The sequence below is a fragment of the Pinus tabuliformis genome, chromosome 4_2, assembly GCF_031772625.1.
Source record: "Pinus tabuliformis cultivar Carrire ecotype Pingquan chromosome 4_2, CPIR1, whole genome shotgun sequence".
Lineage (NCBI taxonomy): Eukaryota > Viridiplantae > Streptophyta > Pinopsida > Pinales > Pinaceae > Pinus > Pinus tabuliformis.
Genome location: NC_142304.1, coordinates 1,108,643,506 through 1,108,669,978, shown reverse-complemented (window position 1 = coordinate 1,108,669,978; position 26,473 = coordinate 1,108,643,506).

The window sequence follows — 26,473 nt, the reverse complement described above, 5'->3', positions numbered from 1 at the left end:
TTTCAAGAGAACAGAACACTAATTAATTGTAGCTTGTATTTGAGTAGTCTTGGCTTGTGATACTAATACTTTTTCCACTTGTTACACATAATCACATATGTAGGAAGCAGTATGTTGGAAAAGGCTTAGTAGTGTTACAATTTGTCAATTAGAGTAGATTAGAGTTTTTATCAATTCTTGGATTTGTTTTCAGCTACCTCCTAATCGTGTTTTACGCAGTACTATGTGGTAGAAGCAGGGAGTTAGGAGGAGATAATCATTAACATCAATCCTTGAAGTGATTTTCTTGTTTCTTTTATTTGCAGCAATATGGATAGAGACTAATGCCATTAGAACGTGGTCATTTACTTTCAAGTCATTTTAATTTATTCATTTCTTTCAAGTTCTTTTCCTTTACAAATTCAGCAAGTAATTAGAAATCACCTTCACACACACTTTCACTCATCTAGAACTCACTTTTCACACACTTGCACTCATCTGTCTATAATCATCACTCCATCTTAGGAAGATAAGTTAACCATAAACAACACCCCCAAACGACAAAAGCTCTAAGAAAGTTACTTAAGTACATATAGTACACCCTCACTTCATCAGCTTACGAGCCCCGGGTTGACAATTAATGACACCAATTTAGGAACACTAAATTGACTAAACAGATCTCAACCAAGATGACTGGATCAGGAAAAGGATTTTAGGCTAGGTATAGTAGCACGAAGTTTTGATTGGATTTTGAAGGGATTTTGCTGGGTCAGGAGGATCTGTACAGTTTAGGTCTAGGGAACTAAGTCAAAATTGTAGGGTGTTCAATGGGGCAAGGTAAGCATAGGTTTTAGAACTCAAGGGTTTGATGGGATGATATGTTTTAAATTGGTGAGAAGCTAAGAAGGGCATGTGAAAACCATGGATCCTTTTTAGACTGCAGAAAACATGAAATGATGAATGGTTTCCCAAGGCAGAGCATTGATATAATGAATTCTACCTATCAACTTGAAAACATTCAATTAGAAGCAATGAAATGATGAATGGAATACATAAAAAAACATTGACATATGATCACATAAGAAGAAACTGTACTAAAGTCATACCACATGGATCCCATAAAAATAGCTACAACTCCTATTAATCTTCTGCCAAATTGCTTACAAAAGGTGTACAATCAAGGTCTGAGCATCCAGCTAAGTCCAACCCTCTACAAAGAGAAAGAAGAAGAAGATATAGTTAAGTATTCAACCTCCTCCCATCCTCAGGGGTCAAATCCCTAAGATGAGGAGCTAATCTAACTGATACTGAACAAGAAACAAGAATATAGGCATCTCAACAACTTGCCTCTAAAAGTGAAAAATTGATTCATTTGAGCTCAAACTAACTCCTAAAGCAATGAATATACCCTCTATTACTATTTATCTATCATAATTACATGCCAAGTCATCATTTACAATCGTGAAACAACCTCCATGAGAGATAATCCATGATCACAGTGAAAAAACTAGAAAAATGGCCATCCTGAGAAAAACTGCCCAAAGCGCAACGCCATTGTCTAGAAGCGCAGCACCACTTTCAGGTCCCTTTTGGAGGCCTTCCTGAGATCCAAATTGAGCCCATGATAGTTCAATGGAAATGTATTCAATTATACTTTACAAAACACCTAGAATTTATGCATTTGAAGTTCATTTGACCCCTCAAAACTTGATTATCCCAAGATTGCTTTTGTGTGTCCAAAAAGTGGCAGAAAGATCATTTTTAGGGTGTTTTTTGACCTTTTGGTGGACCAGTTCTGCCCCAAAAACTTTGAAACTTGCTAGGGTGCATTTTCTCATCATTATGAATCCAAAAATCCAAACCATTTCTTCATTGGGTTCCCCTAGGAAAAGCGCAGTGCCGGTGGCACTATGCTTTTAGGCAGTTTTTCTGTGTAATAAATTCCAAAATTTGCAAATGACAATTTGCTCCAAATTTGCCCAAAATTTGTGAGAAGCACCATCATCAAGTGCTCTGATGAGCCAAGGAAGCTTCAACCAACATCCTAAGTCTATCCTCCTCCTTTTTTCCTTTCAAGGCCCGCCTTAGCCTAGCTTTCATCTTTCTAACCCTCCTGTTGCAAATCTTGTTTCGGGTCCTGTAATGATAGGCCATGTGTCTGAGCATCTCATTGTCTCTGTTGGCCTTCCATAGTAGCTTCTCAAGGTGCAGGTTGACTCTCTCAAGCCAAGTCTCCCTATCATCTTCAATCTCCTGCTCAATAGGAGTCAAAGTGACTTGTGTCTCTTTGCCACTTTGTCGTTTTACCTTGAGCATTTCCAGCTCCATGAGGACTTGTTTGTCACTCAACTGCTTGTTTTCTTTCTCCAAATATGTGATAAGAAATTTGGCCCTCTCCAAATTTTCCGCCAAAGCTTGTACTTGAGCTTCCCTTTCTTGTATGATGATATCTTTGATGGTTTCCTCATCCTGAGCCTCTAAGTCAATTATTTCCACTCCAAGATGGGTATATCGCTGCTCCGGCTCATCATGCTCAATCATGTCAAAGTCCCTTTCCTCCTCATCATCAAGACTCTGCTCTGGCATCTTTTCCTTCCCTTTGTGTTGCTGTTGCATGTGTACCTGTTGTGTCGATTAAGAAGGCAAAGCCCCTTCCACATCTTGTGGAGCTAGCATTTGCCTATGAGCTGATGAAGAAGGCAAGGTCCCTTCCACCTCCCGTGGAGAAAACACTTGCCTATCTGCTGCAAATAATCTCCTTGTGCCCCTCTAATATGTCATGTAAACGAGCACCTCAGCAGTTCTTGTCTCCTTGGCCTCCTCATCTGTTTTCACTTGGCTAGAAGGTCCTCTTGCTTCTTGAGACACTGGTGGAGGAATTTGAGGACCCCTGAAAATGTCATGAGAAATAAAGGTCTCCCAAGAGATGTTGAGGAGACTGAGATGACGAAGCACAATGATCTTGATCAAGGAGTAATGATAAATATTGCTCATTTGCTGAGGGTGTGGATTTCTCTGGACAATATGAGCCATCTTCTCAATATTCCTGAACAAGAACTAAGGGAGGTTTAACATCCTCACCCTGGTAAAATGCATGAGGAGCCTAATGTGATAAGTGTACAACCTGGAGAACCTGCCCTCACAAGTGAAATAATTCATGATGATTTTCATCATGGCGACATACTTGTTTTCAAGAAATCTGAAAGGAAAAAGTCTCTTCACCTCATTTCTGTGTTGGGGGTTTGATATAAGGCTCATAATAGTGCTCATCTGGGTCCTGGCCCTTGAACCACTTCTCCCCTACATTAGGAATCTTGGTGGCATATGAAATGATGGAAGGTGAGATGGTGAATGTTACCCAGCAAGAGTCACCCTGTTGTCTTGAAGTTGGGCTACAAAAAGTCTAGTGAGCTCCAGGTGGTATTGAACTCTCTCTACTTATTCACAGAATTCATAGCAGCCAAGGTATCTGAAACATGTGACAACCAACTGAGAGGCATGTAATTCCCTAAGTTTTTATGGCTCTTCTTTGATAATCCTACCTCCCTTGTGTGGTTTTCTCGGTTGCCTAGCTCTATCTGTTGAAGTGTCACTGCCTATGTTCTCCTCCTCATAGTTTCGGTCTTCTTGGTCTGTGTTTGCAAGGTTGAGGTGTATGAAGGGAATGAGTGAAAGTGTTTTTAGGAATGAGGGGATGGGAGATGAGCTTGTGATTAGGAAATGAATGGAGGAGTAGGAAATGAGGGGGAGGGCTTGTTTTCTTGAGAATTTTCTCTTGGGGAAGAGGGATAAAGGGAATGGGAATGATATGGAATAGGGGTAAAGGGAAAAAGGGATAAGGTGATAGGGGAATAGGGATAGGGGAATTTAGAGCTGTAGGGATAGGTGATAGGATGAATAGTGATCATTTAGGGTTTTAGGAATCATTAGGGATATTTTAGGGTTTCATATTAAACATGGAAAATGATGCTTATAGATTTGATTTGCAAACCAAAATTGAAGTGAGGGATGTCAACTTACTTGCAAAGATGGAAGGAGAGATCAATTTGGAGTTTCCTTGAGATTTTGAGGGTTTTTTAGCTCTCCTGCACAAAGCGTAGTGCCACTGCACAGAAGCGCAGTGCCACCCTGGAAGCGCAGCACCAATGTTAAAGTGCACTGTGAAAATCTGCCAAACGTGCAGCGCCACCCTAGAAGCGCAACGCTAAGATCTGAAAGCGCAATGCCACTTACAGCTCACTTTTGACTGCCTTTCCGATGTCAAAATTGAGTGTGGGATAGCTCGTTGGAACAATTTTTGAGTCTACTTTCTTGAACATCTTGAATTTTTCAATTTGGAGCTCATTTTCCTTATCAAAAGCTCAATCTCCCAAGACTGGTCAAAATGTGTAGAATGAGGTTGCCAAAATGCAAAGTGTTGTTTCAGTAAACTTTTGGAGGTCTTTATCAACTCCAAATTGAGCTCATGATAGTTCATTGGAAATCTCTATGTGTCTAGTTATCATTTGACTCATCAAGAAAGTCATTTGGTCACTCCAACCAGGAGAAATCTTGATTTTCCCAAGGTCACTCCAGAAGTACATCAACTCTCTTGAGGCAACTATATTTTTGACATTTCTCTAAAATCATGACACTTGTGTAAAAAGTGAAGGAGGTTTTTCTTCTTTGGCCTATTTTGGACAAAAAATTCTCTCACTTTTTCCAAATTCTTCCATGTTTGGTATAAAACATAGTTTGAAGAAAACCCGACCCTATGTGTGGCAAATGATTTGTTCCTCGGAATGACTTATTGAAAAATGATGGAGACATGATGTGTATGAGTGGGAATGGACTCATACTTGCTGAAATGACCTCCCTTATGCATCATATACTCAGATGTCTCTGATTCCATAGCCAACCCTAGCTCAATGGGTGAGGAAATTAGGGTTTAGTGCTTGTGGAAAATGATGATTTGGACACCCTTGGGAAAAAACAACTCCCTTTGGTGTGCACTTAACCCTTTGAAACTTTACCCTTTCACTTGACTATTTCCTTTGAAAAATTGATCTTTTGATTGTCTGGCATCTTTGGAACGCTGAGTTAACAACTTGGGATGGTGAAATTATTACATTTGAAAGACATAAAATTACATAATGAAATAAGCATTTCTCTTTACAAATCATCGTCACATGGTGTAGGGATGTTATTTGATCACCCTTTACTTGTTGGTCTTATGCAATCGAATGGAACCTTAGCAACCCTAATGACCTAATGAAACCTTGAAAAACCTTAAAGACCTAATGAGACCTTGAAGGACTGAATTTCAAGATGATATAATGACCTCATGATTGACACAAATGGCATGATAAAAATAACTTTATGGATGATGTACAGTCAACAAGATATGAAACTATGCCAACAAGTAATCACATTTAGGGAAGAGTGATTTTTTTGGACTAGGACTACCATCAGTGACTAATTTTTTGCATGACCTTGTGGAATGATAAAAAATTGCTGAATTGGACCCTTAAAATGATATGAAAAGAGGATTTTTTTATCACTGATGGCATGCAAATACTGGCACTAACACCAACCACGATCATAAAACCAAATACAACACACCTTCAACAAGATAAGTACCAAAGGCACCGAAATAGTTCAATTTCCTTAGTACATATGAACGAAACACGTACCACAAAGATCTAAAGAATAGTCCTACGATATTCACGATACATGCATGAAAATGTGTTGGCTCATCGAGCTTCATATTTTAAGTGGAAGTGTCAAGATATACAAGTACAATGTTTCCACACTCACCCCAATAGTGGAACATTAAGTCACCACTTTTCTTCTCCAAAGAAATATCTTCTCTCCTATGGCAATGCCAGAGAGTCCAAGGTTAAAGTTCAAGTCTCAAAATTCCTTTCTCTTGAGTTAGGAGGGTCTATTTATAAAAAATGAGGGGACTCTTCACCTCCCATGTGACTCTTGAACTCCCTCATGACTTTTGATCTTCTACAATGATTTCTCGAATTTTTACATGACCTTTGAGCTTTTATATGACCTTAGAACTCAATAGTGACTCTTCATATTCCATGTGGGACCCTTGGTCCTCCACATATTTTAAATTTTATCACTTTGGAGAATTACATAATTACATTACACAAATGATTTTGCAAGACACTATGACACATGTGACTCTTGATGATGATGACATGGAACTTCATGATGATGTGACATTGCTAAGCTGCTTCTTTTGTTTTTTTCTTTGAATCTTCATGATGGATCTTGCAGGTGCTTTGTATTCATCCTCCAAGGGATTCATTGATATGGAGTCTTCATGTGATCATGATCTTTGATCTTCTGTCGGAAACTATTATCTCTTAAATCTCCTCTTCAATGATCAACTTTGTCTTTGCATCTATAAAGGTGTCTTATGGTAGGGTATCCTTCTTCATCTTCTTCATCATCATCATGTCATAATAATATATAATAATTGCAACTGAAATCCACTCATTACAAGCCAACATTAGTTTGAAAAATTCTAGTATATCATGCTTCATGAAAATCACAAATTGAGTTGGAACTGGGTGGTTGACTGAGAGGTTGGCTCAGAGATTGCGCAGTTGAGTAGCGCAATAGGTCATGGGATAGAAATGAGGCTTGACATGATGTAATGCATAGTTTAGGAAGGGTAGAGTAGGGTGACTGTGCAGTTGAGGGGCTCAAGGAGGCAAGCTTGAGACTTGAGGCTTGAGGTTTCCCACTACGCATTTCTAAAGGGAGAGCAGTCTAGGGCTTGTGCAATTGCATAGTTCAAGGAGTCAAGCTAGAAGCTTAAGGCTTGAGACTACATAGTACATAGAAGAGGACATCCTGGAGGTTGATTTGTGCAGTTCCAGAGCTCATGGGGTCAAGGTTAAGCACTAAGCCTGTGCAGTGTGCATTTTTGGAAGGCAGGAACTATGCATTGTACAGTTCTAAGAGGAAAGGGATGATCTTGAAGGGTGAGATTGCACAGTGCGCAATTCAGGAGGGTTGAGAGAAGGACTACTAGTCGAGATGGAAGATTTCAAAATTTTGCTAAGTGCGGGATTAGTGAAGTCAAAGTGAACAAGGACAAGATTTGAACATGATCACACACTCAGAATAATTGATGACACAACTGTTGGGTGTGTGTTATATTATTTCCACGATAGGCCCATGCGCGAAGCGAGGGGTTAGAGGAGGGGCGGTAGTGCCCCCTTCGTTGCACCAGGCGTGAAGAGGGGGTCACAGGGTAGCGCCCTGAGAATATTTTTTTTGGACCCTATATTAGGTGGGCAGACCTACCTATGGTTTTGTGCATGGGTTTCGCACATGGTTTTGGGCATGATAGTTTTCTACCCATGGTATTTTGTAGATCCAGTCAAGAGAACTACGGTTATGTTATAATCCAAGGTTAATGGATTGGGGTTTATGAATTCTTTGGCATATATATATGTGTGTGTGTGTGTGTGTGTTGTTGTAACATTGAAAGGAATATAATGAAAAATCAATATGGTAGTCCCAATTTGGGATCTAGCGGAAAATCTCTGTGTATTTGTTTTGCGTTTCTCACCATTTTATATTTTATGTTTTTTAAAAATTCGTTTGCAGGTAATTTTTGTACAAGGTTAAAACCTACAAAACATTGATCATTATGAACACAAGAATGACATGATCCCATAAATGTGACAACAATATGACAACTTCCTCCAAGTGCGACACTTAAGATACACTTTGCGACGACAGTGACGACACTTGTGTGACAATGCATAAAACTTTGGGAATGAGTGTAACACATGTATATATGATAAAAAAGACTCATTGGAACCAAAATTACCCCTTGAAGTGATCCATAATTATTCTTATGCGATATGCAACACTTCCCCTAATAAAATACAACATTTGCGATGGTAAGAGAAAAGTGAAAACGACACTTGTAAAATGAGAATGACATTGAAAGTGACACATGCCAGAGTGAAGATAACATGAAAATGACACTTATTAAAGTGAAGGAAAATAAAAGCGACAGTCATAAACATGAAAGCGACACTTGCTAAAGCGAAGGTGCACAAAAATGATAGTTGTAAAAACTCACCGAAATAGAAGTACAATCGAAATCAAAAGTGAGAGACTTTCATTTGAAAGTGTGCACTGACTATAGTCATATTTTGAAAATCTCACAAAATTTGTCTTAATGGACTATGTTATGCTTGTTCAAGATTGCATAAAAGAATGCGCTCATGTACTTGTTACAGATTTAACATGTGTATGCAAGTGACTTCGACACTCATAAACTGAGAAGGAGACTTAAACACTTAGCATGACATTCATTGATCATGAAGAAAATAGATCTTTACATCCTCAGTAGGCTCCAAAATTCATGTGTATGCAAAGTTTTGGAGGGTGTTGATTGCAACGTCAACACTTGGAGACACACTCGTAGAACTCCAACTTCTCTGCTCAGTTTCTATCTTTAAGTGCAAGGTCTCAGTATTTCAAGAAGTATAGATTCATCACCTAGATTACCTTAGCTTCTCTATTTGACCTGGTTATGGATATAGTCCTCTCTACTCCTTTTATCAGCTAAACACATTCACAAATCTTTCCAAATCACAATTGTTTCGATTTAGGAGAAGGGAATATAAAATTGTGAGTTTAAGATTATCAACGTCTTAGTTTTCATCTGTGGTGTTGCTCTACTACCAGCAGGCCTAGACAGTACCTCGACGGAGTCACTATAGGAACATAAGCATTTCTTCTCTACCAGTGAGCTTGAACAATACCCCAGCGAAGTTACTTGCTTCACCTCTCTACATAGGAAGCCTTTCTCTTCTTTCACCATTTATTTATTTTATTTATAGGACTGTGCTTATGCACTTATTTATTTCATGAGGAAGAAGAGGGATCTTGACTTATTGAGAGAAGAAGAGGTTGTTCCTTTAGAGAAGGTTATATATACCTATGATATTGGTTTTCTTATTTTTTATTTCCCCTTTCCCTTCTTCTATTTGATTGGAATGGCAAGAATAACACCATTTAATTACAACACTGAGTCAGGGAATGAAGATCCTAGAATAGATACAGGATTTATGGATTGACCAAAGGATTTCCATTCAAATTGATCATATTTTTCATTTAGACACCATTGGATTTAAATATATGTAAACCAAAGATATAGAAGAGGATAACAAATAAGCGAATCATTGTTCGTCATCACAATTTCCCTTTTCAAGTTTTGTCACATTGTCTTTTGAGCCAAGCAAGAGAAGTTTCATGTGAAGTTTTATCTAACAAGAAAGACAAGATAAGGGATAATAAAATAATGAAACAAGATTAAAAGAGAAAAAAAATGCAAAACTGGACTAAAGCAACATGTGAGATAGAATGAGAGGACAAAACAAACACAGAGACTAGATGGAAAACAAGTGTGGGATGAGTGTGCAAGTGAAACTAACATGAAACTAAACCTACTCCTAACCTAACCGGCTAGAAGGTCAGGGATAAGTATAACGAAATTTTCAATGTAGCCATCGTAACTGCTCTTGACCTACAATCACAAATATATAAGCAATTAAAAGAATTATAAAGAATTGTGCAAAAGAAAAGACTACAATTTGACAGTCTTGCACAATGAATCGAAGGTCTTTGTTATTAACAAAAAGAATGTGCTATACTAACTACCTTTAACCAATCTCAAGATTTACCTAGTTGATTGAAATGGCGATCATACAAACCTTTAAGGTTGCTCATGAATGCACATTCATTCATGTTTTCAGCTTTTACAAACATAAGAAAAGATCAAAACTTATTATTTGCGACGAAGCTTGTGATGTAATATTTCTCTAACAATTCAACGATTGGATCTTGATATTAAAAAAAAATCAATTTGAAAACCATAATGATCTTGAGAAAATGAATTTTCAATTAACGCGTTCGAATTGTAAAGATAATATTCTGAGGGGAATTCAATCTGATCTCATCCATAAACTTTGTCAAGATGGTGAGAACCTGACATAACCATTAGCTCACATTGAAGTGTCTCAAATATATGACAATAATATGAAAAATGAAATGATGAACCATGAAGATCATTGGGTTCAACAAAATCAATCAATGTAAGACAACTATCATCAGATATGCTAATGGGACAATGATTAATTGAGAGATAGTTGTTAGAACCAACATCATGATCAGATTGGTGACTATAAGATCCTCGATTCTCCATTGGTTCCCTTTGTATTTTATTAGACACCATGCCACTAATTTGAAAGCTTAAGGCATTTAAAAAAATCACTGTCGTCGCAAATTCAGGAAACCTATTGAGATACCAGGCTAGTGAAAGATTGGAAGCGACGATGAAATCAAACTAGGTATTCATATCAACACAAGGGTTTTGATTCATCGAGTGACTCAAGAATTTAGCATCACTCAAGAAGAGATGTTGTGCAAAAAATATGATTAGATCCATGACATGCACAAAAGTGATAGGAAGGTGATCGATTTTGGAAGTGTTTGACAGGGAGGAATCTTCCAACTGAAAATGACCTTTATCTTGATAATCAGAATGATAGGCTTTGAAACTATGAGGATCCGTGAAAGATGTAATCTCCAACCCTGAGTGCAATGTAAGGCAGTCATGTGAAAAAGAAACATTAACCAAAAAAGAATCTTTCATCTGATCAGAAATGTTATCTTGAATAACGTGAAGACCAACTTGAAAACATCAAATATTCCTTTAAGAATGAAATCACAACTAGTGGATAGATGTTAAATAAAGGCTCGTGCATGAAAATATGGATCCAACTTGGTTTAAAGATATCAATAGGGTTGTGAGAACCTGAAATAACCATTAGTAGGGGCTATAGTGCCTCGACTTCCTAACGGGTTTTTGAACTTTCTGATGGTGGAACATCAAATATGGGTGACATAGAAAAATCAACAGGTAAATATGCACCACTATCATCAAATGTATCAATGAAAAAACTATTAATGCCACTGGTTTGATCATACTTAAGATTAAACATATTAGATTCTTGATGGATATAAAATTGAGATACATCAATTGGAAAACTCCCTTAATCATTTAGAATTATAAAATCTTCCTCCTAACATATGAAAGACTTACAATTGAAGATATCGTGAGCAATAGATTCAAGCTTTTTATCCTTTGATCATAAGACCACACCATATAGTACTTGATTGCGACCATGATTAGCTGGATAAAGATATATTGGTATAACAAACTTATTGCACAAGTATGGGTACAAGGAGTAGTGTGCTAAAGGTGAGGAAAGATGAAAATACTCAGGAGGAGAAACACCAACTGTAAAATTAGATAACACATAAATGTATCAAATTTCTGATACCACATCCTTGGTGACTGTTTTAACCCATATAAAGACTTCTTTAACTTGCATACCAGTTCTTTCTTACCCTTCATCACAAAGCCTTCAGGTTGCTTCATGTATATCTCCTCCTCCAGATCCCTGTGAAGAAACGTTGTCTTCACATCCATCTATTCTACCTTAAAATCAAAAGCGGCAGCAACAAATAAAAGTAATCTAATAGAAGTTACCTTGGCAACAGGAAAAAAAATATTACCAAAATCAATTCCTGACACCTGGGAATAACCTTTTTCTACTAACCGAGCTTTGTATTTCTCCACCTTTCCTTCTACATTTGTCTTCTTCTTGAACACCCATTTGTTTCCAATGGGTTTCCTTCCAGCTGGAAACTCCACGAGATCCCAAGCCTCATTTTTGTGCAGAGATGCCATTTCATCAACCATGGCTTCTTTCCAAAGTCTTCCATCCTCTGAAACTACTACTTCCTTCATAGTTCTAGGATCATCATCAGTAATAGATAAAGCAAAATTTGAACAAAAAGCAGATGGACTATACCTTTCTGGCTGCCTTCTTTCTCGAACTGATCTTCTTACACTCGGAGTTTGTGGCTCTTCATCTTCTGATTCCTCCTCTGCTGTAGAGTCTGATTCTTCCTCCTTTAGCTCAAATTCTATCTTCTTAGGTTCCTTTGGTTGGACTTCATGTTTAAAAACATCTTTCACCTCCCTGAACACCACATTTTGGTTGTACACAACCTTCCTTGTTGTTGGGTTCCAAAGCTTATAACCCTTTAAACCATCCTTATACCCAATAAAGATGCACTTTTCATAGTTACTATCCAACTTGATTCGTTTCTCCTTTGGAACATGTACATATGCATCACATCCAAATACCCTCATATATGAAAGAGAGGGTTTCTTACCAATCCATACCTCTTGTGGAGTCTTATCCTCCAATGCTGATGAAGGTGATCTGTTGACCAGGGAACATGTTGTCTCCACCACCTCTACCCAAAATTCTTGTCCTAACTCGGCACCACTAAGCATGCTTCTTGCCCTTTCCATCAACGTCTTGTTCATTCTTTCTGCAACTCCATTTTTCTGAGGTGTATATGGAGTAGTCTTCTGTTGTGCTATACCACACTTCTTACGGAATTCTTCAAATTCCTTACTGCAAAACTCTCCACCATTATCTGTCCTCGGCATCTTTATCTTCTTCTCTGTCTGGTTTTCCACCAGAGCCTTAAATTCTTTAAACCTGTCAAAGACTTTAGATTTCTTCTTAAGGAAATATATCCATGTATTCCTTGAGAAGTCATCTATAAATGATACATAGTACAAAGACTTACCCAGTGATGGAACCTTCACAGGTCCAAACACATCACTGTGCACAAGCTCTAATATTTGTTTTGCCCTCTTACCACCAAAGGGGAAACTCACCCGATTCTGCTTCCCATATACACAATTTTCACAGAAATCAAAATCCAGAGAGTTATTACTCATACCTTCTACCATACCTTTACCATGAAGTATTCGAAGGCCCTTCTCTCCAATATGTCCAAGCCTTTGATGCCACAACATGGTCTTCTCTCCAGAGACCACTAGATTTTCTACTCCACTTTCATGAACCACGGAGCTGTTGCACCCATCAACAACAATGCTACCTTGCAAATTGTACAAAGTTCCAGTCCGAACTCCCCACATCAATACTAGTGCTCCCCAAACCATCTTTCAGGTATCCTTCTCAAACACTGTTTTTACACCTGCATCATCCAGCTTTCTTACAGAAATCAAATTTCTGGCTAATGCAGGAATATGCAGAACACCTGGAAGTGTTCTAACCCTTCCACCTTGCAACTTCAACTTTACTTTTCCATGACCAACAATTCTAGCCTTCCTATCATCCCCTAAGAAGACATCGCCACCATCGTATTTCTCATACTTGCAGAACCACTCTCTCTGGGCATCCAAGTGAAAGGATGCACCTGAGTCAATCAACCACGCCTCATGATCTACATGTGTACTTGAAGAAGCTAAGTACACATCCCCGCCTTCATTTGAGGTGGTTTTCGCCTCTACATAAGAAGCATCATCAGATCCCTTTCCTTTGTCAGGAGCTTCAGATTTACATTCCCTTTTGTAGTGCCCTTCCTTTCCGCATTTCTAGCACACCACCTTTACAGGTTTTCCTGGAGATTTAGATCTCCCACTCGATGAATTATTTTTGTTTCTGTTCTGGGACCGTCCTCGTACAAACAAGGCATCACCACTCTGGCTCTCCAGATTTTTCCATCTCATCTCCTCCATCAGCAAGGATGAGACTATTTCATCAAACTGCAAGGCAGTTGCATTGATACCTATTGTAATAACTAGACTATCCCACGAATCTGGTAGAGAACACAACAAACTAATGCACTTATCTTCATCTAAAATTTTGATATCAAATGACGATAACTGACTTACCACAGTATTAAATGCATTCAGATGCTTAGTCACTGAGTCTCCATCTTTCATCCTCAAGTTATACAGCTTTTTCCATAGGAATAGTTTATTCACCAGAGACTTAGATTGGTACAAAGTCCCTAACTTGTCCCATAAATCCTTAGCCATAGCTTCCCCTGATACATTCAGCAATATTGAATCTAAGACACACAATATTATTATACTCTTTGTCTTCTGATCCAACTTCTTCCATTCTTCATCGAACACTCCTATTGGTTTAGTACCTGGATCTACCACGATCCACTAATCTTTATCCACCAACAGATCCTCCATCTTGAGTTTCCACAACTCAAAACTCTGACCATTAAATTTCTCGATCTCTATCTTTCCACTACTCGCCATCTTCTTTCACCACTAGAATCGATCCCACAGATCTCCCACTGAACAGGGTCTACCACAAGCCCGAGTGAAACCCCTCAGCAACAAAGGCATCCCCTTGAAGCCAAAATAGCTCTAATACCAAATGTAGGTTTTAACTCCATACAGAAATTACCTGCATACGAATTCTAAAAACACAGAAAATAAACAATGCGAGAGCATAACACATAAAACACATATACACAGAGATTTTCCCCTGGATCCCAAAACTGGGACTACCGGTTTTTTTCATTATATTCCTTTCAATGTTACAATACATATTTATACATGCTAAAGCATCTAATACCATGGACTGAAAACCATCACGTCCAAAACCATGGACCGAAAACCATAGGTAGGTCCACCCAACCTAATATAGGGTCCAAAAAAAGTAATTCCCGGGGCGCTACCCTGGACCCCGTAGAGGGGGGCTACCCACCCCTCTCAAACCCCCCCGTGACCCCCTCGCTGCATAATTGGCACAACAAAGGGGGGGCTCTGCCCCCCCTCTAAACCCTCGGTTCACTACGTAGGTTAGTCGTGGAAAGAATATAACATAAGCTAACATATCTTTGTCATTGTCTGATAGGGTTGTCATGGATCATTCTTGTGAAGGAATGATTGCTTATTCAGGTGAATGGCATGGCGAGTTTGTCGGGCTTATGAGGAATCAAGTGGGCAAAGTATTCATGAAAAATATACGAGGTCAGTATCATGTGGATATGAATTGATATTGTATGCTTGTATTATGCCTATGTTTATGTTATGATAGGTAACTCTGAGGGATACATCAACAGAATGAAAGCAGTGTGGTCTGCGAGATGTTGGGACAAGCATGGATAAGACACTAGAAGCAAGGTTGCTTGGTAGAGACAGTGTGGTTTTGGATGTGTGGTACTACTATTGTGCATATGTTGTACATGTTGCATATGTGATGCGATATTGTGTATATATATTGTGCGTACATGTTGTTTATGCAATTTTATGTGCAAGGTCGTAGAAATAGTGTTGTGCGAATATTACATATGCAGTGCTGGGTATAGATGGTGCTATGTACATGTTGGATATGTTGTGTTGTGTACATAGGGTTCTATGTACATGTTGTATATGTAGTTCTATGTACATATGGTGTTGTGTGCATGTTGTACATTGGTGCTATGTACATATGGTGTTGTGTGCATGATTGTACAAGTGGTATTGTGAGCATGTGGTACCATGTACATGTTGTACATATTGTGTTGTGTGCAGGTGGTGTTGTGTACATGTTGTGCATATGGTATTGTGTACATGTGGTGTCGTGTACATTTTTCACATGTGGTGTTGTATAAGTCTCGCATTGTGTACACGTTGTATAGGTGGTAAGATGTACATGTGGCATTGTGTGCACATTGTGCAGGTGGTGCAGTGTACATTTGATGTTGTGTACATGTTGTGTATGTGGTGTTGTGTATAGGAAATACTCTGTACATGTTGTATATGTGGTACATGTGGTACTGATGTACATGTGGTATTATGTGCATGTCGTACATGTTGTGTTGTGTACATGTGGTACTATGTATGTGCATTGTGTAGTTGTGGTATCATGACATATGTATTCATTGTGTTGTACTCTGTGTACATATTTGTGTTGTGTTGTACACCGGGTGTAGGTATATGTATTGCTTGTGGTGTACACCAGATATAGGAGTATGTATTGTGTTGTGTTGTATAATGGGTGTAGGTTTATGTGTGGTATGTCAGGTGTAGGTGCATGTATTGCAGGGCGTCGTGTGTGGTTGTATGTGTGTGATGCACACTATTTGGAAGTGCTTGTTGTTATTCTTGTGTTTCGGAAAGAGAAAGTGTATATCATTGATGTATTTTCGAAACATTTTCTTGCATTCAAATCAGAAAGTGAAAGAGATTTTCATGATTAGTGAATTGTTTGCATTTTCTTTTGCTCTTTTACACTAGTTTGCATTGATTGCATCTTTAGTGAAAATTAACAGATTTTCATCTTTATGGCATTGCATTTGTTAGTAGAATGAAAGATTAAATTTCATTTTATTACATTGAAAAGTTTGTATTGATGCTTTTGGATTGTTTGATGCATTAATTGGTTGTTTCTCTTCCTTTGTTAGAATAACCTTCATCAAATGAAAAGTTTCATTTTCATCATTTAGTTGCATTCTAGGAGCAGGTGACATCATTGAGCCCTCAAAACTAAAACTTAATTCAAAGATAAACTTAAAATTTACCTCAATGAATCTAAGGAGCATTTGAAACATTAACGTTCATACTTAGTGGTCTAGGCTAGAGACGTGTTCCAGTGTCTATAAAACTTAGCAACTGTCATTCACAATACTCTTGCATTAGACAGTGCTAGCACGGACTTGTGCTCCCCGTACCGTTGAGTATATAAAGGGAGACCCTCATAGGTTGCAAACCTTTATCCATAGGAGGCCGAGTCTGTCGCCTTGTAAACGTGATATACCAAACTTAGTATTCAAGGAGATTTCCTGCACGTACGTCAAGTCCTTGGTAAATTTATTTGCTAAGGTGTATATTATAGTTCACGGTTACTTGGTACTCCTTTTTTCCTAGAGTTACCTAAGTAGTCATTTCGATCTTTTCTGACTCCTTAAATTTGAAAAGATCATCAAGCACTTGTCCTTTCAAGCTCGCTAAACCGACAAAAGAAATTAGAGCCACCTTTTCGTCCTTTTCTTGACTCTTAAAACATGAAAAGGCAAACTTTTTGTTTCAAATTCTAAAAATAGTTGCCCATAATAAACATATCAAACCTATGCAATTGCTTCTTGTCCCAATATTGAGTAAATCCTTGTAAATTTTATTTTAAATCAACACTCAACAAATCTCCTCTCCTCTTTCTTCTCTTGAGAGAAAGTCCTCGTGGCTGAACCATTGAGTTCACCCCAAATTTCCCCTTCGTTGTCTGATACTGAAGGGTCTTCACAAGGAGTTTACTCGAAACTTATTTAGGGTCTTGGGAATTGGTTGGGAAAGAGGAAAGTTAATGGAGCCTAGGGAGAGTTGAATGAAACCAAACAGGTAATGAAAGACTTGGATGAAATTGGTGCATTTGTAAGGGCAAGTAAAGATAAGAGTATGACAGTCGGATAAGTTCATTGGTTCCATTACTGTCAATTGATGGTGGCAAGACAATAATGAGAAATCTAATAGGAAAATTAAAGTGAATGGATGTGAGGAATCCAATGCCTTGGCTATGTTGGGAATGATTGTTCTTAATGTTATGCATGGTGTGCACAGATAAAGGGAGTTCTCTTAACCTTGGCCTTATGATATTTGGTAATTATGTTATGATCATGATTATGCTGATGTTTACATACGTGTGTATGTCATTGTCTGACAGGATCATGATTGTTTTATGCTAATGTTTATGTATATGTATCTATAACAAGAAATTAGAACTTTTAGATTTTGACTATACAAAGAAATTGTTACAAAAACTAAGCACCCTACTATAGGGTACATACCCCCTCGGTGCCACATCAGGATATATGTGACATTGAGAAAGTGTTGGTCAATGAGAGGAATGAAATGTTTGATTCCGAGATCTTAACAAAATTAGGTGCTAGATTTGGGCACCTCAAGAGCTCGTAAAAATCAGTTTTTTCACATTGTTGATCTATATTGGCATATCAAGAATTTGTTGGGATAATTCTTTTTTAATCGTAATGAGATCGTAAACGATCTCCTCCTTTAGATAGAGGAGCTTCATCTGATTTATTATATCATGTACGAGAGGATACAATTAATGGAGGTAGCATTACTTCCTGATAGAGCACAACCATCCCTTGGCAACCTCACGCATCCTACTCCAGCTAGTTAATGGCATGACATCCATGTGGTGAAAGGCTGCTATTAGTAAGCTCAGTTGTTTCTATAGTTTTCAATTTTTTGGTTCTATGTTTTGATGGATTTTTGGTTTTCATGGTTTTCACAACCACATTTTTTAATTATGATAACAATGAGTAGGGTCATGCCCACCTCAAACTATTGACCTTAAGTATAAACCCTATCTAGTTTCTTGAGTCTAGTTACCATTTTGGAAAAGTAGAGTTGGTTAGTATGACTCTCTTTAGCATGGATTGTATGTATTTTCCAGACTAATATAAGTTTATGAGCTTACAAAAAAAAAAACATTTTTTAATGTGGCGATTTCACCTCATCTTTAATTTCTTACTATAATATTTACATTGGTAACTGAACTTGAGATATTATGGTGATGGTAAGTGGGAGAATTGATATATTGTGATAATATTCTTTCCTAGGAGTTGTAATGCAAGAAGTCATCACTACTTGGGGATTTAACTTTGTATTTAATTTTTAATAAAATAATTATAAATTGTTTTTTAATTTTTTAATATGGAATTTTACATTTTTTAATTTTTAATAAGTAATATAATTTTTATTTATCAAAATTTGATACAATGGAAAGTAAAAAAAACTTAAAATATCTCAAATTTTGATACAATATAAAGTAAGAAAACTCAAAATATAATAAATAGCTTGATAAAAATTGTACACATATAATACATATTTTACTTTATAAAAACTATATTTTATAGGTTTAAACAAAAAAATTAATCTCACATTTTTTCACAAACCAACCTAGATCCATCTAACTCTAGATCTATCATGCATTGAGAGGGATCAAATCCCTTGAGGTGCAAACCTTATTTTTAGAGTGTAGAATGTGAGGAAAGGTTTGCACCTCGAGGGATTTGATCCCTCTCGTTGCATGATAGATTTAGAGTTAGATGGATGTAGGCTGGTTCTAGTTGAGGTTAGCAATGTCACATTTTTAGATTAGCATTATTATGTATATGTTTGAGATAAAGTTCATACTTCGAAATTTACATTATTTTTTCTTTGGTTAACATGACCATATCATTCTCATCCTTCTCTTGTTTAATTTAGGGTATGTTTCTTTCCTCGAATGGTTTGTACGTATGTGTTTGGATGCTTTGAGTGGTTTGTGTGTTTATGTGTTTGGATTTGGATGGTAATGTTTGTGAAACTTATAGTTATTGCGTTATATTTCTATATGTGTATGTAATTATCTGTTAGTAATTAGTTTGTGATGAAGAAGGGAGACAATCTTGTCAATAGTTTGCAGGAGGATTGATACTGCACATCTATGTCATTTAATTTTAGGTGTCACAACTTTTGATAACTAATTAATTCTTTATAGTGTCCATTCGAGCATTTAAATATATCTTAAAGAGTAGTTTTAATTTTAAATTTGCTTAATTACCTCAGTTTGTTGATATGATAGATATTGCTAATAACTTTAATGATGAAAAATGATGAAATAAAAATTTTTAATACAAAGTGACAATGTAATAGTGTTGAATGACAAAAAATGTGAATAATAAGAATGTAGTTAATTATAAATAGTCTTCATTGTGATCAATCTCAAACTATTTTATTCTACTATTCTTATCATCACCCTTGATAGTTTTGTCATCTTTCCATATCAATTATATGAAAAGGGCTGTTGAAATTGTAAACCATTCAAATCTTTAATTCGATCTATTGTAGTACACATCATACCTTCTCTCTCTTGCGCTCCAATATCAATAGGTTGAATTACTATAACAAAAAAATCAATGTACATTGTTAATCCAATCACTTTAAAATTAATGCACCATCATACATCCAGTTACATCAAATCATAAATCAACATCTACACTGAAATCAATGCATCTAATGCAAGCAATCAAATAGGATTATAAGAAAACATCTACACTCAAATCAATGCATCTAATGCAAGCAATCAAATAGGATTAGAAAAAACATCTACACTAAAAATCAATGCATCTAATGAAAGCAATCAAATAGGATTAGAAATCAACATCTACACTAAAATAAATGCATCTATTGCAAGAAATCAAATGTAATTAGAAATCAACATCTACACTAAAATCAATGCATCTAGGGCAATATAATAGAACCATAAATCAACATCTACACTTAAATCAATGCATCTAGTGCAAGCAATCAAATAGGATTAGAAAACATATATACTGGAATCAATGTATCTAGTGGAAGCAATCAAATAGGATTAGAAATCAACATCTACACTAAAATCAATGTATCTAGTGTAAGCAATAAAATATCATTAGAAATCAACATCTACGCTAAAATCAATGCATCTAGAGCAAGCAATAAAATAGGATTAGGAATCACCATTTACATTGAAATCAATGCATTTGGTGTAAGAAATATTCTTCCCTCTCTCCCCCTTCCATCTATTTATACATATCCCTTCATCTCTCCTTATTTGTCTCTTTATCTCACCCCCAAACATACACACTCTCTTGCCATATCTCCCTTTCCACTCCCTTTCTCTTTCTCCACTTTTCTCTCTCTATGTATTTCTTCTTCCCACCCTCTCTCCCCTTCCAAATCCATCTCTTTTTCCCTCCCTCTCTCCTCTCTCTCCATCTCTCTCTCATCCACTCTCTCAAGTCCTCTCTATCATCCTTCCTCTTTCTCCCTTTCTCTCTTACCTCCCTCTCTCTCCCACCATCACTCTCTCTCTCTCTCTCTCTCTCTATTTTCCCTCCAACCTTGCCACTATTTCCCTCACTCTCTCCTTCTATCTCTCCCCCTCTTTCCCCCCCTCCATATTTGTGTCTCCCTCTATCTCTTTCCCTTCTCTCCCTCTCTCACTCCTCTCCCTCTCTCTCTCTCTTCATTCCTCCTCTCCCCTCTCCTTTAGTTTATCTCCTTCAGTGAAAGCAATCAAATAGGATTAGAAATCACCATCTACACTAAAATTAATGCATCTAGTGCAAGAATTTTTCTTCCCTCTCTCCCCCTTCCATCTATATCTATATCTCCCTCCATCTCTCCTTCTTTGTCTCTCTATCTAACTTCCCCAAACACACACACACACACACTCTCTCTCTCCATATCTATATATTTCTCCCTCTCTCTATCTCTCTCTTCTTCCCTCTCTTCACCTTCCATCTATATCTCTATCTTCATCTCTCTTTTGTCTCTCTATATTGACCCCAAAAAATACACACTCTTTCTCCATATCTATTTATCTCTCCCTCTTTCTCTTTCTTCCCCTTCTCTCCCTCTATCCCCTATTCCATATCTCTTCCCTTCTTCTCTCCTCTCTCCCTCACTTTCCAGCTCCTTTATCGCTCTCTATCTCTCTCCACCTTTCTCTCTCTGTATCTTTCTTCTTACCTCCATCTTTGTCCCCCTCTCTCTCTCTCCACCCTCCAACTCTGTCACTATCTCCCTCATTCTCTCCTTCTCTCTCCTTCTCTCCTTCTCTCCTTCTCTCTCCTTCTTTCTCCTTCTCTCACCCCCTTCTCTCCTTCTGTCCTTCTTTGTCTCTCTATCTCACCCCAAAACATACAAATTCTCTTTTCATCTCTCCCTTATCACTCCCTCTCTCTCTCTCTCTGTCTTTCTTTTTCCCTCCCTCTCTCCACTTCTCTCTTTCTCCCTCTTACATCATCTCTCTAGTCCTTCCTCTGTCTCCCTTTCTCTTACTCACTCTATCTCTCCACCTCTATCATTATTTCTTTGTTCTTCCCTCACATATATATCTAGAGTTAATATATATCACATGATATATTAATATATATTATAATATAACAAATTTATTATTATATTAAATTTAATATTGTATTAAAAAAAAGTTATTAAATATAATAATAATAATAATATATTAATCTTAAAATCGGACATAATAATAATAATAATATGAATATTAATCTTTCAATATTAATATTAATATTAGATTTAATGATGTTTTTTACATGGCACGATAACAAAATTTATAATAAAAATATGACAAATTGATACTTTCAAATATTACAACTTTGACATGGAAATATTTAAGCCTTTAAAGATTTTAATATATCCATAGCATATAGTTTTCCTTTTAAAGATTCATTTTACAAATATTTAATTAAAAGAAATGTTAAAAGATTTTGGAGCAATATTTTAGATTCTTATCCCCAATGGGGGTGGGAATGAGCCCATAATCATATCCTCATTGGAATGTGTGCCACTAATGAGAAGTGTTTACATGAGGAAAATACATGCAGGCATAATAGTATGAGCAAGGAATATCAATAATCTTCGGCATGTTCTCGTCAATATATGACGGGAATGGGAGAGGAACCTTACAAGGTGTTGGTTTTGTTCATTTTCTCTGGTGTGCTTCATTTAGTATTAGGTAGCTTTTCCATAATGGCTCAAACATGCTCCACTGTAGGAGGGAAGGATGTACACTCTCAGATCAAACAATGTAAACTTTGAAATGGGAACTATAACGAGTACCCATTTTTTTGAGGTAGCAAAAAGTCATTTGATTTTGAAAATTGTTGATTCAGAATACACCTTTTTATGGAGCATATTTTTGACACTTTAAGTATCAAATATGAACATTTTCTTAAACTCTTAGTGATTTTCATGTTGATTTTGAAAAGTGTTGATGCATCATCAACCTTTTTTTAGAAGGCTTATTTTTGACACTTTAAATTTTCTAATGTATTAACTGTGAATTCCTTTTTTTAATGTTGGTGATTTTCATGCAGATTTTGAAATACATTCAACATTTATTTTCTTAAGACATTTGGACACTTCAAATTTTTTTATGTCCTAAGTATGCACATTTTTTTTTAAATGTTGATTATTTAAAAAAATTTCAAATTGTCTTATTTCTCTTCATGTTTTTCATCCTAGAATGTTAGTTTTTTAAGGGTTTTCCAAACATGTTTTTTTGTAATGAAATTTTTATTTTTTTTGCAAAATAAAATAATAATAATAATAATAACATTAATATATATATATATATAGACAAAAAAGCACCAAAATTAACTTGTAAAAGATAAAAAAATAAAATTTAAAATTAAAAATACAAAAAACCATTTCAAAACAAACATAATTTAAAAAAATAATTAAAAGATTAACCCCAAAAACAAAAAAAATTATAATTAATTAAAAAAAAAAAAAACAAACAAACAAACAAAAAAAACAAACAAACAAACAAAACAAAAACATTAAAATTAAATTAAAAACATAACAAAAAAAACATAATAAATAAAAAATAAAAACTTTTTCTTAGACATTATAAAATTAAAAAAATTAAAAATTTGAGGCCCTAGGCTTGGTAGGCCGATTCTCAAAATCGGCCTCCCAAGCCCATTGTCACTCCCCTATCCTAGTGTTGATCTTTCAACCGCACATAGGCAGGTACGACACCGCTACCCACTTTCTTTTCACCAATATTTAAGAGTATGGGCTACACCTAATATTCAACACTTAGTTCTTTTTCTTCAATTCTACTAAGTACATTCATTACACAACGGAAATAACGATTACATCATTTTCATTTATCAATATGCATAACTGAATACTTCCTTTTAATGGGATGGGCAACTCCCAGATTAGAGTCCATCGAATAATAAGAATTTAGTGTTTTACAACCTTATTTACAAATACATCCTTTGCCAAGAAACCCCAAATTTCACCTTAGGAATTCTGCCAATTTTCATAAACTTGGCATGCTCGTGTCAGGTCACCCTCCATAAAACTGCGCAAACCTATTCATCATTCAGGGCTGCCTACGTCGTGCCGTGCAGCTCGTCACCGGACAGAGGCGCCCACCCCATTGAGAAGGGTCTCCCTCTGCATCTCGTCGCATCGGGAACTGTTCGCAGCTTGTCGCAACCTCTGCAGCTCATCTGCACCATCACCCTCCATAGCTCCTCATTGGGTAGAGGCGCCCACCCCACCGGGTCAGTTTTCCCTCCACGCTTGTCGCAACTCAGCGCCTTCCACAGACTTTCCGCAACTCGTCGCACCGCAGACCTTCCACAACTAGCTTCTCTTTCTCCTCAGCTCCTCGGTTCGTCTGCACCTATCCCTTGCTCTTTTGCTCTTCCTTTTGCTCGCCCAAGTATTTATTTTCTCACTTGAACTTTCTTGAGTTCAATGGCCTTCTCTCCAACTCGCCATCTCCAATATATAAGCATCCTCCATGAGTTATGGTGGATCAGCCTGCCTAGGCCGACCACACAAATCTCCCATGAAAAATACCAAATAATGTGTCGCCCCACCAACTCGTCCTCTCCTCACGTTGACCCGCCAACTTGTCCGCTCCGCACGTTGGCACGCCAACTCATTAGTTTTTTGACACCTCATATAAACTCATTGTGTGCACCCATACATAGCTGATTTTCCTCGTGTCATTTTTTAGACTCACCAAGCAACTCGTCTCACCGTCACACAACTCATCGTCGCACAACTCATCATTGCACACTTGCCGAGGCATGTTTAACCGAACACACCTGCTCATTGTTGCAAAATTGACTCATCACACCTAACTGAAGTTTGTCTCCCACTATCGCCCGTCGCACATGAGCTCTCTTAGCTCATGGGCATGACATACTCCCCACTTTAAACGGTTGTCATCCTCGACAACTCCATCATACGACATCACAAAGTGTCGCTAGCTCCAACATCTGCAAAATTTCTATGTTGCCCACCTCTACTCCGTCATCGCATAAACCACTAAGGTTCATGACTCCATGAACAAGAAAGTCTCCTCAATCCATGATCATCAACCACATCCGTTGTAGTTTCCACATGCTGCCCCATCGTGGAAGGTTGGTCCCTCCAAGTCAAGCTACATGCTATCACTGCCACATATATTGTGTCAACCCCATCATGTATCATCATCATGTGAACTGCTTCCATGATACTCCAACTCAACTCAAACATATCTAAGTACACTATTGGCTCAATGAATCAAACTTGGGTGATTAGTCCAACCATCACGAAAATGTACCTCCTCATGCCATCATTAGTTGTTTCTCTCAGCATCATGTCACAACATTCACTCAATCAAGAATCCATCCCATCTCCATCAAAATGTAAGTAAGCCATGCCCAGGTCCATGAAGTAATCTCCATCTCATCTGCAACATGTTTCCCATGATGTTAGTGCCGATGTGCTGCATATCAATCAGTCGCATCTATCCAAACATCATCATCCATATATGTGAGGTTCATCTCCTCAAAATAATGAATATCTCCTCCTATCAAACCGACTCTCAATGTGCCACATCCAGGTCATGAAGCAACCTCCACAACATTTGTAATAGGACATCCCTCAAGTCTATCAAAGGGACATGTATACACCTGCCTCATCATCCATGTGTTGCCCATGGTCATAAATCAATCAACCACCATGTCTCTCAAAAGTGGTTAAGTATCAACTCAACCCATGCCCAAGTGTTTCCACCAAGGCATCACTATCGTTGCAACTCCATCAACTCCAAAGTGTCTCGTCTCGATCATCCCCATCAAGTCACTCTCTTGAACACACCCCATACATGTGCCAAAAGTATGCATCTCATACTACATCAAAATCAGGTACACTGTTGACCTCAGCTCCTCAATGAATTAGATACTCCAAGACCACTATAACATGAAGTCTCCAATGACTGCAACTCTCAAGTCATCATGAGCTCCTATGAATCATCTCCCCCCAACATCTCAGAAAGCATACCTGTCTCGGCCTCAAATTCAACTGCAAGGTGCCTATGCTCTCCATGTGGTAGGAATATCCTCATAGACTGCTCACAACTCCAACCAGTCCATGGCCTTGTTGTGCAAATGTGCACAACATCCCCATCGGCTCATCTGTAAAATGTCTCCATGTCGCATCAGCAAGTCCATTCACACAACATCCCTGCCTTGGCACTCCTCATTGGATGCCCATAAGTGACATCTCTATAAGTGCTCCTGCATAATGTCCCTGCAACAAGTCTGCCATGCTCCATCTATCCAATTCGATGTCCATGACTCAAGTTGTCCATGTTGTCTATCATAGTAGACCCATCACAACATCGATCATCTCATCCTAGTCCTCAATCATGTTTAGTGCCCTAGGTCACTCAAAACACATATATCATCATATCGTATGTCTCATCACAGATTCCTTCCATCATCGCTGCCTCCCCCACTAAAGGTCCACCAAGATTGTCTCTTGGTCTCATCCATGAAGAAGTCCACCCAAGTATCATATCCTCAAAACTCTCGTGTGCCCTCTTTCCAATATTTCCATGATTCATGTCAGGAACTTAGCCAAGTCTCCATATGGCTAAGAATGGCCCATCCACCGCAATGATCATCATGTTCCTCCCTTGTCACGAGCATTTGCACCCCCAGCCATGAGGTCACAAACTGCCCCAACAAGTTCTGCAACAATCAATGTTCCTTA